Raw genomic sequence first — 12853 nt, forward strand, 5'->3', positions numbered from 1 at the left:
ACCCGTATGAGCAAAATGAATCTATTTAATCACCACCATTGCCGTGTCTATGCATATTACTTATTATGCAGAAGAGATGGGCAAACTTTTGACTAAAGATTCATGCTTTTCTTCCATTGTGTAGATATTTTTTTTGCTGAGAACTGGCTGTCAGGTCAGGAACCTGACCCTCAGCCCTCCTTACCTTAATTCTAGCTGGGAACATACGACTAATTCCGCTCTGTGGAATGTGAGTAAAAGTGATGCGTGGGTAAGAAGCAAATGTGTCTTCTCTGCATCTGTTTACTCATCCATTGGCTGAAGAGGAGGATGCAGCCCCAAGATGAAAGGAGGTTTGATACCTGAAAGATCATGATGAAGGCGTCTTAACTAGGAAAGTTCACAGGGGAATGGTGACATGAACAAGAAGTATACTTGTTTTGCTAAGCCTTTGAGGTTTCAGTGTTTATCTCTTGTAGCATTGTTTTAATGAGTATATTATTCTCCGCTCAATTGTTCAGGACATAATTCAATTTCCTGAGGAACTGAAAATGAGAGGAGTATATTTGAGATAACATATAAGAGATATAGGGAAGAGACGTTTGAGTCCCCTTTGATTTAAATTTCTCCATTTATCTATCTGAGTTTTAGTCAGTCAAATACCCATTTAAATAGTCTCTGATCATAATCTTTACAGTTATATTTTACAACTGATTTTCAAGATGAGAACTCTGTTTGCAGACTTCTGTAAAATGATGGAAAAAAATCATTCACCATTTTTTGTTGTTGTTGACAGTTTTTGTTTATATAATTTCATCTAGAAGATGTCTAGAGAGAGATGAGACTGTAAGGGGCATGGGAAAATAACCAAAGATTATTTAAATGCCTTCTCAGGTGCTCGCTTCGGCAGCACATATACTAAAATTGGAACGATACAGAGAAGATTAGCATGGCCCCTGCGCAAGGATGGCACGCAAATTCGTGAAGCGTTCCATATTTTTTTAAGTATGTCAGAAAGAGAACAACAAATACCATATGCTAACACGTATATATGGAATCTAAGAAAAAAAAAAAGGTCATGAAGTACCTAGGGGTAAGACGGGAATAAAGACACAGACCTACTAGAGCATGGACTTGAGGACACGGGGAGGGGGAAGGGTAAGCTGGGACGAAGTGAGAGAGTGGCATGGACATAGATACACTACCAAATGTAAAATAGATAGCTAGTGGGAAGCAGCTGCATAGCACAGGGAGGTCAGCTCAGTGCTCTGTGATCACCTAGAGGGGTGGGATAGGGAGGGTGGGAGGGAGACGCAAGAGGGAAGAGATATGGGAACATATGTATATGTATAACTGATTCACTTTGTTATAAAGCAGAAACTAACACACCACTGTAAAACAGTTATGCTCCAATAAAGATGTTGGAAAAAAAATGCCTTCTCAGGGTTTGGGTTGTTATCTAGAAGGCATCTTGTTTCATTGAGTCCAGTTATGACTCTGAGTGGGTAAGTAGCTGGTGCAGAGGACCTAGACAGTTAGGGATTTGAAGTTCATGGGAGAAATATGGAAGAGGGAGAAACAGCTGCTATATGGGTGTTGTGAGGAGGGTAGTAAACAAAGAAAAACAGGTTAGCCTGGCCATGATGGCAATTTGAAACACAAATGCCTAATATGGAAGTTTAAGGTTATTTGTAATGCGTTGTGCGATATAGACCCCTCCTTTAGCTTGCCTGAGAAATAATTCAGTTCATTCTACGCTGCTGGTTAATGCTCTTAATGATTCTTTTAAAAAATGCATTCTGTTTTTGATTTGATTTATTTCTAAAACATAACATGTGAGAATGGTCTAGAGGCTGCAGATATCTGGATTATGGAGATCTATCTTATTTCCTTTTTTCCCCAAAATTTAAATTCAGCTGTTTCTTTGTGTCTGCTCCCCAAATTGTATGGGAGAGGCTTCTGATCCAATTGGTCAGCGTGGAATTATGTACAATTTGAGTATTGTTTAATCTGGAAATTGAACTGATCAACTACCAGAAAAGCTGATTTTTTTTTTAGTAGATAGTATTTCATTCTATCCTATTCAAAATTATTTGGGGAAACTAAACTGACAAAGCAAATATTTGGAAATCTTGTCTAGAAATTGAAAATACCTAAGAAACGATTTTTATAGGAACTAAAACTAATTATAGATTTTTAAATTGAAGGTAACACCTACCAAATACTTCAAATGATCTTTCTCTGACACCAGATATATATATATATATCTTTCTTTATTGCTAGAATAGAGCTTTAGCTGTCCTTTGTGGTTATCTCAGTCATTTTCATCCCTTTGGGTTGTGCAGTATTTGTGTCATGCATTTACATTTTAAAAGTTGTAGTCTATGCAGTGTGACTTTCAAACAATTGACAAACCTATTCCCATGTCAACCTCTCTGCTTAATCAGCAGTCACTTTTTATTCCTGCTCTTTTCAAAGGCACTTGAACTGCCTGAAAAGCTGAAGGACAATTCAAGTGAGTGCTCTGGGCTGGTCCCCTCCAGTGTTCATCTATTCAAATCCTCGCATGTAATCTTCTGGTGAAGAAGGGTGGTTGAACTGCACCATCACAGCCATGCAGAACAGATGTCCTAAAAATAAAGGAAAGAAAGTTTCCTTCTAGAAGGTGGAGTTAATTTTTCTTATTCTGGGTATGTGAGTGTGTGGCAGTTGTGAGGTAGAGGATAAAGACTAAAATTAGGAAGAGAAGATATTTTACAGTAGCAGTGCATGATCCTACAATCCCTTCTTGTTTGGCAAACACATCCTGAATGGTTTTATCAAGTGGTAGGCTGCCCTGTCTATCACTTGCTAGATTCTAGTGATCATCTCCACCTTGCCAATTTACATATATACTCAATATCATCCAGAATTCTTAGGGCTTAAGCATAAAACTATTAAATATTATTGATAAAAAGATGAGTTTTTATTTTTCTGTTTTTGTTTTTTTACTGCAGACCATTGGGTGCTGGTAGGCTTCAGTCCCTTGAACCTTTGAAAGAATGCTTTATTTTTTACTTCGGGAAGTCAGATTTGGCCAAAAGTAAATATATCAGGAAACTCAAATACAAATCATTTTGGATATGAACAAAACATTTAATTTGAGAAATTTATTTGATTATGTCAGAATTTTTTTTTATTGAAGTATGGTTGATTTACAGTGTTTCAGGTATACAGCAGAGTGATTCAGTTATATATATATATTCTTTTTCAGAATTTTTTTAAAAATTTGAATTGATGGGAGGTGTAACATGGAACTGAAACTTGGGAAATGTATGTGCTTTCATGACAAACAGTTTTTTGACAATTTCAATTCCCTGTTTGAGAGTGTTTCATTGTAGACTTAAGTACAAGTTGGCTGTGTTTAAAATGTGAATATTGACATATTAGGAAGAAAATGTTAATGAAAAAATGCTAAACAAAGGATGACAAGTACTTATCTTGATGTATTCCTAACCACTGACCCAGAGACCAAGATGCAGCTGTCACATCATCATTGTCCACAGTGGGAAAAGCATAATTTTATTTATTTATTTAATTATTTATAAAATTAATTATTTTTTGCTGTGTTGGGTCTTCGTTGCTGCGGGCGGGCTTTCTCTAGTTGCGGTGAGCAGGGACTACTCTTCGTTGTAGCATGCTGGCTTCTCATTGCAGTGGCTTCTCTTGTTGAGGAGCACGGGCTCTAGGCATGCGGACTTCAGTAGTTGTGGCTTGCGGGCTTAGTTGCTCCGCGGAATGTGGGATCTTCCCGGGCCAGGGCTCAAACCCGTGTCCCCTGCATTAGCAGGCAGATTCTACACTACTGCGCCACCAGGGAAGCCCAAAAGGCATAATTTTAGAGTCAAACACATTTGAACTTGGTTTGAGTTATTAGCTATGTGATCAGGATAAATTATTTTAAATCCTTGGAGCTTCAAGTTTCGTTATTAATCAGAGTACCATTTTTTTCCACTGAGGGCTGTTTTGATTTATATATAGTAGTTGTGAATATTTTTCACCAGAAGTCTTTATCTAAATATATTACAGTAAATATTTGAAAATAAGTATAAAGTTATTCATATTTCAAGGATATTTTATTGTGATTAATTAGGTATATTTTGTCATATTTATTATATGTATCCTTCCCTGAAAATGACAAAATGAGCACTTCATTATTTTGCCTGCAATAACAGATTTAGAGTTTCTACACTGTGACTATTGATTTTAGAAATTATAAAATAATTTAATAACATTTTTAGTTTTGCCTGCAACAGCTGAATTTAGGTTGAATTTTAAAGCTACTTTTTTTTGACTTTGGGCGTTTAGGGTGCATTTGTCCTATATATTAGACATGGATTGTTTGGGGGTAATTTGGCTTCATTTCTACTCCCTTTTTATTATTACATATGGGTCTTTAGAAATGGCTGGAATTACATAAGGGTTAGAATCAGTCAACAGAGGAGACCAGAAAAGACTGAGGGAAAAGAGATGCTAGATGAGATTTATCCAGGCAGTAGATTTCAGTGAAATGCATGAAGTCATTGCGAGTTTTTTTTTTTTTTTTAATTTAAGAACTAATTGCTCATGTATTAGGTACTATCTTAGGTTCTCTATGGCTACTTTAGCTTGGAGAAGATGACATTATAAAAAAGGATGTTGCTAATAAGAAACATACATTAATATACTTGTAAACATTCCTTTTAATAATTTTTAGAGACATGCCATTCTGACTCAGTCCTTTTGGCATAACTGTTGTGACCCCAGAGACTCCTTTCCCCCACACGTTCAGCCATGTTGCCTTCAGCCTCTTCTGTTTATTCCTGCCTAATGTTCACAGTTGACAGCTTCAGTCTGTCACCAACGTCATAATATCCTGGTCCCCCAGGCAGTCTCTGAGCCTTGGAGCTGGCAGTCTGGCCTCATCCCTCCTGTTGCTCTGGCTCCGATGTGAGGTTCCTCTGACCATGTGGTTCAGCCTCAGTGAGGCCCAGTCTGGGAGAACCTGAGGAATGGGTGGTCATCTGTGTTTACGGGAAGATCAGGGCTGCTCTTTACTTGTGTCACCGATAGTACAAAGCAGTACTGGTGTGGTTATATTTCACACAAATTAAAGCGAAATCGTTTCATCAGCATGTTCATATGGTCAAAAGAGCTGTCTCAAGTTCACCAAAATACTCTGCTTCAGAGTCTCTCAACACAAAGATCAATATGTACACACTGGTGGATGTTAGAATTTTTTTGTGTGTAAGATTTTTTTTCCTTCTTCCTGCTGAGGGTAAGCTGAATGTATGTCACCAAAAATTCAAATTTTCAAATATTGAAAAGTGATATTCAGGGTGTCCCTTTTCAAAGTGATATAGTTTGCATTTATTAGTATGACTTTTCAGTTTTTCCTAATGTGCTGAAAATGCCTTCCAGTTGATTACCTAGTTAACAGCAGACTTTTGTTTCCTCAAACAGTAGTATGGGCATTCTTGATAGAACCTCTTCTACAGGTAGTGAATGCAATTGGATAATATGCTGAAATATGGATTTATTCACAGACACATTAGAGTCTGAGTCATGGTGATACATGTCAGTTCAAGTCATTGTTCCTTTTGTCTAAATCAGTGTTGTTGGGCCACATCCATATGTATATGTAATGCTAATTTGCTAACAGCCTCTTTATACTAAGCCAGAAGTCATTTTACCTGGTGGTTTTATTTTAAATGTATGAGCTATATTAAATAACATTCAAATAAGTAGTAGAAATTTAGCTCAAGGAATATGGAAAGAAAAAAGCCATACAGTTACTTTCAGAGCCTGTGGGAATCTGGCACCTCACAATGATTAACAGGTTGAACGGATTAGACTAGATCTAAATCTCTGCACATAAAATTGAAAGACAGAAATCTTTTGATTGAAAAGAACTTCAACAATTTAACAGGTCTTTGATATTTGGAAAAAAATTGATTTGTTTACATATTATCAGTCAGTACTAGGATAGGCTGGAAGATTTGGAACACACCATACAAAACAGGACACAAAATAGGTCAACTATCCCAGTAGTTCATCTGATTGAAACCAGACTTCTGAGTATTTGAAACACCAAATTATTGTTGAAAAATATACATTTTGAATAGGTATTTGACCTTTTATAGATATATTACTAATAAGTAAAGCAATAATATTAATAAGTTTGATTTATGAAATAGTTATAAAAATATATCTATCTGTGTAGTCAAAAAAGCAGTCATTTAAACCTGCCTAAATAATTTTGATTAAAATATTGGATACAGTGTGATCTACTCAGATTGAGTGCCCACAGCGAGTGAACTACTCATTTCTTTACTTCATTTTGCATCATAAACATAAGTCTGAATTCATTACTTTTTTTTTTTTTTTTTTTTTTTTTTTTGCGGTACGCGGGCCTCTCACTGTTGTGGCCTCTCCCGTTGCGGAGCACAGGCTCCGGACGCGCAGGCCCACTGGCCATGGCCCACGGGCCCAGCCGCTCCGCATCATGTGGGATCTTCCCGGACGGGGGCACGAACCCGTGTCCCCTGCATCAGCAGGTGGACTCTCAACCACTGCGCCACCAGGGAAGCCCTGAATTCATTACTTTTTAAAGATGACTATCTTTTCCAAGAAACCATTTGAATATAAAAAATGTAGAGATATTAATATAACTTATATAGTTTTCTGAACCCTACAGTAATTGTAAAATTTGTTTATATATACATATTTTATATAACCTAAAACATAATAGGGATTTTAAAATGTTATATAGAACATACAAAGCCCTAAAATAAATCCTGATGGGTAGTAACTGTGGCTGCCATTAAAAAAAACAAACGCTATAGCACAATACACTGTTCTCTGTAAGTGCAGAAGGAAAACCAAACTTTGAAGACGTACCCTTCTTCAGATGTTGGCTTTTTCTTACGCAAGCCTGTCTTCTGAAATATAAAGCAATTCTCTAATCTTTCATCATATTGTCTCCTACATACATACAGGAGATCGATGCAGAATTAGTTGGTGAGATGAATACAAGGAGAGCTTGTTAATATGTGTTTGCTGCCCATTCCCAGAATAAAACATGTTTTTTCAACAAATTTCTTTCATGCAGTTTTATCTTCAAAGTGTTATTTGGACATAATTCCAGAGATGTGACAAGCAAATAAGCAAAATATACATAAAATAAGATAGAATAATGATCTTGGCCCTCAAAACATGCAATTTTTCCTCTAAACACATCTTCCTTATTGGCGATCTGGCTCAAATTATATGTATATGGAAATATCCTGTGTTAAGTAACATGAACAAAGCATAGTATCTGGTTGAGATAAAAGTCCTCTTTGAATATTGTTTGTAACTTGAAGACTTTTCTCACTCGTTGGATAGATTCCATTAAACACAGCCGGGAGCAATATATAGTGTGGATTATATGACTTTGGTGTAATGGACATGCAAATACATATTTTTCACATACAGGATACAAACATCTCAGCAGGACAATTGGATAATGGAGCCGAAAAATCAGAAAACTGGCAAATGTGCAATGGACTCCTATGGCTTGATTCCACACTTCAAATATAATGAACATTTAATTCATCTGATGTCTCTTTTAATTGGAGGCACATTGGTAGAGGGGCATTTGAGTTCACAAACACTCTCAGTTACTTCCACGTTAACCACATTTCACAAACTTCCAACTTGTGAACTATTTTCTAAAAAAAACCCTATGTGGTAGAACTTGCAGACTTTGGCCAACTCAAGTTTTCATTCCTTTTCTTTTTTCTTTTTTTTTTTTGGCTTTGCCTCTCAAATTATGTTCCCCTGAAATCAGATTTCATGTTTCAGCCTCATGTGGCAATTTAAATGCAATTGCAATTATCACATTTTTAGAAACTAAAAATTTTAATTAATTTTGCCAAAGAGTGCCAGGTTAACATCAAACTTTCAGCAGTATTTACTGACTGTTATAGTTTATTACCTTCTATATGATTCTACAAAGTAAACTATAGTAAATAATAATAAAAATGTCCTGATATGTGTAGCTTTACAGTTTACAAAGGCCATGTATTCATTCATTTAGCCAATAAATGTTTGTTGACCACATACAACATGCCATAAGTTTTCTTACACTCAGGAAATAAAAGGGAGAAGAGAAAATACTGGTCCCTGCCCTCATGAAACTTTCAGTCTAGCTTCATAAAATCCTTGCATACTCCAGTGACATAGATACCTCTGAAGTCCGTTAACTTCCCACCTCCAAGTAACTGCTACCCTAAACATTGTGTTATATAGTTTACCCAATGTAATTGTATCCCTAAACAAGAGGCTTTTCAGTTTACCTGTTTTTTGCCCTTATATAAATTGAATCATACTTGCTTTTTTCATTCATGATTATTTTTGTATTATCTTGCTTTTTTCATTCATGATTTTTTTTTGTATTTTTTTCCATGTCTGCATAGCTGTGGATGTCTATTTTCACTGCAGCAAGGGATGAATATAAAACTACTCATGAATTGATAAAGTCTAATGCTGGGAGATATTAATGAGTTCCAATTACCCCACATTTTCACCAACTCTTGGAATTCTTAAGCTTATAATTTTTTTGCCAATATGGTAGGTTAGGAAGATATCTAATTGAGTTTTTAATTAGGATTTCCTTAATTACTAATGAAGTTAGCATTTTTCACAAGTTTATTAGTCATTTTTGTTTTAAGACTTGCCATGTGTCCTATTTTAATAATTTTTTGGTTGATTCTTACATATTTTATATTTTCTGGATACTAATCCTTTGTAAGTAATATGTGTTTTGTAAATATTTCCTCCAAGTTTATGGCTTGCCTTTCCACTTTTTTTTTTTTCTCACTGATAAACACTACTGATTTGTTATTAAGCCAGGTAATAGCATTTTAAAATATTAAGGGATTTGTATCAAAGCCTTAGGATGCTATAGATAACAGTATAAAAAGGATGTTAATTAGTAAATCATTAAATGATTTTTGAAAGGTCTTAGTGAAAGGCCTTAAATGATAGAAGTCTTTAAAATATGATAAATACCTAGTAATTGGAAGCATCAATCAAACTTTTTTAAATTTAATTTTTATTTTATATTGGGGTATATCTGATTTACAATGTTGTGTTACTTTCATGTGTGCAGCAAAGTGGTTCAATTATACATATTCATTTATCCACTCTTCTTCAGATTCTTTCCCATATAGGTTATTACAGAATATTCAGTAGAGTTCCCTGTGCTATACGGTAGGTCCTTGTTGATGATTTATTTTATATATAGTAGTGTGTATATGTTAATCCCAACCTCCTAATTTATCCCAACCCCACCTTTCCCCTTTGGTAACCATAAGTTTGTTTTGAAAGTCTGTGAGTCTGTCTCTGTTTTGTAAATAAGTTCATTTGTATCTTTTTCGATTCCACATATAAGTGATATTTGTCTTTCTCTGTCTGATTTACTTCACTTAGTATGATAATCTCAAGGTCCATCCATGTTGCTGCAAATGGCCTTATTTCATTCTTTTTTATGGCTGTGTAATATTTCATTGTCTATATGTACCAGATTGTCTTTATGCATTCATCTGTCAGTGGACACTCAGGCTGCTTCCATGCTTTGGCTATTGTAAATAGTGCTGCTATGAACATTGGGGTGCATGTATCTTTTCAAATTATGGTTTTCTCCAGATATATGCCCAGGAGTGGGATTGCTGGGTTGTATGGTAATTCTATTTTTAGTTTTTTAAGGAACCTCAGTACTGTTTTCCACAGTGGCTGTACCAATTTACATTCCCACCAACAGTGTAGAAGGGTTCCCTTTTCTCCACACCCTCTCCAGCAAACCCTCTTTATTGTTTATACATTTTTTGATGATGGCCATATTCTGACTGGTGTGAGGTGTTTTCTCACTGTAGTTTTGATTTGCATTTCTCTAATAATTAGCAGTGTTGAGCATCTTTTCATGTGATTTTTGGCCATCTGTATGTCTTCTTTGGAGAAATGTCTTTTTAGGTCTTCTGCCCAGTTTTTTTATTGAGTTGTTTGTTTTTTTGATATTGAGCTGCATGAGCTGTTTGTAAATTTTGGAGATTAATTCCTTGTCGGTTGCATTGGTTGCAAATATTTTCTCCCATATTGTGGGTTGTCTTTTCATTTTGTGTATATTTTCCTTTGCTGTGCAAAAGCTTTTAAGTTTAATTTGATCCAGTTTGTTTATTTTTGTTCTATTTTCATTACTCTAGAAGGTGGATCCAAAAAGATATTACTGCGATTTATGTCAAAGTGCGTTCTGCCTATGTTTTTCTCTAAGAGTTTTATAGTATCCAGTTTTAAATTTAGGTCTTTAATCTATTTTGAGTTTATCTTTGTGTATGGTGTTAGAGAATATTCTAATTTCATTCTTTTACATGTACCTGTCCAGTTTTTCCCAGAATCACTTATTGAAGAGACTGTCTTTTCTCCACTGTATATTCTTGCCTCCTTAGTTGTAGATTAATTGACCATAAATGTGTGGGTTTATTACTGGGCTTTCTACTTTATTCCATTTTTCTATATGTCTGTTTTTGTGCCAATACCATACTGTTTTGATTATCGTAGCTCTGTAGTATAGTTTGATGTTAGGGAGCCTGATTCCTCCAGCTCTGTTTTTCATTCTCTATATTGCTTTGGCTGTTTGGGGACTTTTGTGCAGCCACCCCCCACCTCTGCAGGAGACTCTCCAATACTAGCAGGTAGGTCTGGCTCAGTCTCTTATGAGGTCACTGCTTTTTTTCCCTGGGTCCTGGTGTGCACACGACCTTGTATGTACCCTTCAAGAGTAGAGTTTCTGTTTCCCCCAATCCTGTGGAATTCCTGCAGTCAAACCCTACTGAACTTCACAATCAGGTTTTCTGGAGGCTCCTCCTCCTGTTCCAGACCCCCAGACTGGGGAGCCTGACCTGGGACTCAGAATTCTCACTCCTGTGGGAGAACCTCTGCAATATAATTATTTTCTAGTTTGTGGGTCACCCACTTGGCGAGTATGGGATTTGATTACATCATGAAAGCACTCCTATTGTCTTGTTGTGGCTTCTTCTTTGTTTTTGGATGTAGAACATTTTTTTTGGTAGTTTCTAGTCTTTTTTATCAATGACTGTTCAGCAGTTAGTTGTGATTTTGGTGTTTTCATGAGAGGAGGTAAGCTCAAGTCCTTCTACTCTGCCATCTTGTCTCCTCCCATGATCTCCTTTCCACTTTCTTTATTGAAACGTATGTTTCCATAAGTTGTTGATAATCAAAAGCTCTTAAAACTAATTTAGTCTAATTGAGCAAGATTTTTATGCAAGATTTTTATGTTGTGCCATGTTTAAGAAATTTTCTTTACCCTAGCATTACAATAATATTCTCCTGTGTCTTCTTCTAAATGTTTTAAATCCTCGTCTACCTAGAAATTTTTTGTGTGGATTGCTTTGCAGAGATCCAGTTTACCTATATAGAAGCAATTGTTGAAGTATCAACTTATTGAATAGTGCATTTTTTTCTCCATTGATATTTAATGCCAGTACCATCATATAGTTGAGCTCTACTTTTACCCTGTTGGATAGAACCACCAGTGAAATGTTAAAGCAAAGTGTTGATAGCAGCATCATTGTAATGTTCATGATATTGAAAGGAAAGCTTCCAGTAGTTCATTGTGCACCTTTACTGTAGTTTGTTTTTAGACAACTCATATATTTAGAAAGTTCTCTTTTATTTCTAGTTTGTTAAAAGTCTTTTTTTCTTTAACCAAGCTCTTTTTCTACGCCTATTTTACATGCAGTCATAGAGTCTACATTATTCAACCTACCTTGTTCTGAGATAAAATTAATCATGGTTTTATTCATTCCATAAATAGTGGGGTTCAATTTGCTAGTAATTAGTTTAGAATTTTTGTATCTTTGTTCGTGAATGAGATTGTCTTGCACTTGTTCCTTTCTTTTGTCCTTGTCAAGTTTTGGTCTTGACCTTTGGGAAGTCAGTTGTGCAGTGTTTTCATCCATTCAGTATCCTGGAAGAGGTTGTATGAGACCAACATTATGTTTTTAACTTCTTAATTTTGAATGTCTGGGAGACTTACCAGTGAAGTCATCTGACTTACATTTGTTGCGTTTGTGGTAATTTCTTCTGATCTAAAGAAATATATCTAAAGAAAAATAACTGAAATATATTTCAGTTCACTAATTCTGTCTTGTGCACATATGTCCAAATGTGGCCAATGAGTTTTTCATTTTAGTTATTATATGATTAATTCTACATTTAAATTAGCTATTTTTTAGATTTTTTATAGTTTCTGGTTCTTCACTTATTTTCATTTGTCATTCCTTTCTTTAAACAGGATAAGTGTATTTGTTTTAATACTAATTTATTTCATAATTCTTATATATGATATACTTGTAGATCTCTTTCTGTTATTTTTGCTTCTGGTATCTTTCATATTGTCTTACTTCTTTGTGAACTTTGTTATCTTTGGCTGCTTGCCAGTCATTGCCCACAGAAAATTACTTGAAAGTTTCGTCAAGGTCAAAGATAGATGTGACCTTTTCCATAAAGAGTTTGCTTTTGCTTATTCCAGTTTCCTAGGGATGACAAGAGTTGGGGCAAACTCATATCATTTGCACAATTCCAGATTGTGTGTTCCATCGAGAATTAATATACTTATATACTCAGTGAACAGATTCATTTTAGAGCAATGTGTGGTCACAACTTTGTAGGAACTATTTCCCCTTCTTTCTTTCTTTTTTTTTTTTCTTTTTCTTTATTACCTATGCTCAAATCCAAGACAGCCTTGTCTGCTATTTCTTAATATTGGGAACACAAGGAGAGTTTAGATCATATG

The 12853-nt window shown here is 35.3% G+C and overlaps 1 non-coding gene across 1 annotated transcript; it reads left to right on the top strand.

Moving 5' to 3' along the window:
• Positions 1–873: 873 nt before the first annotated feature.
• On the top strand, positions 874–980 carry LOC131759060 (U6 spliceosomal RNA). Its single transcript, XR_009336389.1, has one exon. It is a non-coding gene; the product is annotated as a U6 spliceosomal RNA (small nuclear RNA).
• The last annotated feature ends 11873 nt before the right edge of the window (positions 981–12853 follow it).

The sequence above is a fragment of the Kogia breviceps genome, chromosome 6 (assembly GCF_026419965.1).
Source record: "Kogia breviceps isolate mKogBre1 chromosome 6, mKogBre1 haplotype 1, whole genome shotgun sequence".
NCBI classification, from domain to species: domain Eukaryota; kingdom Metazoa; phylum Chordata; class Mammalia; order Artiodactyla; family Physeteridae; genus Kogia; species Kogia breviceps.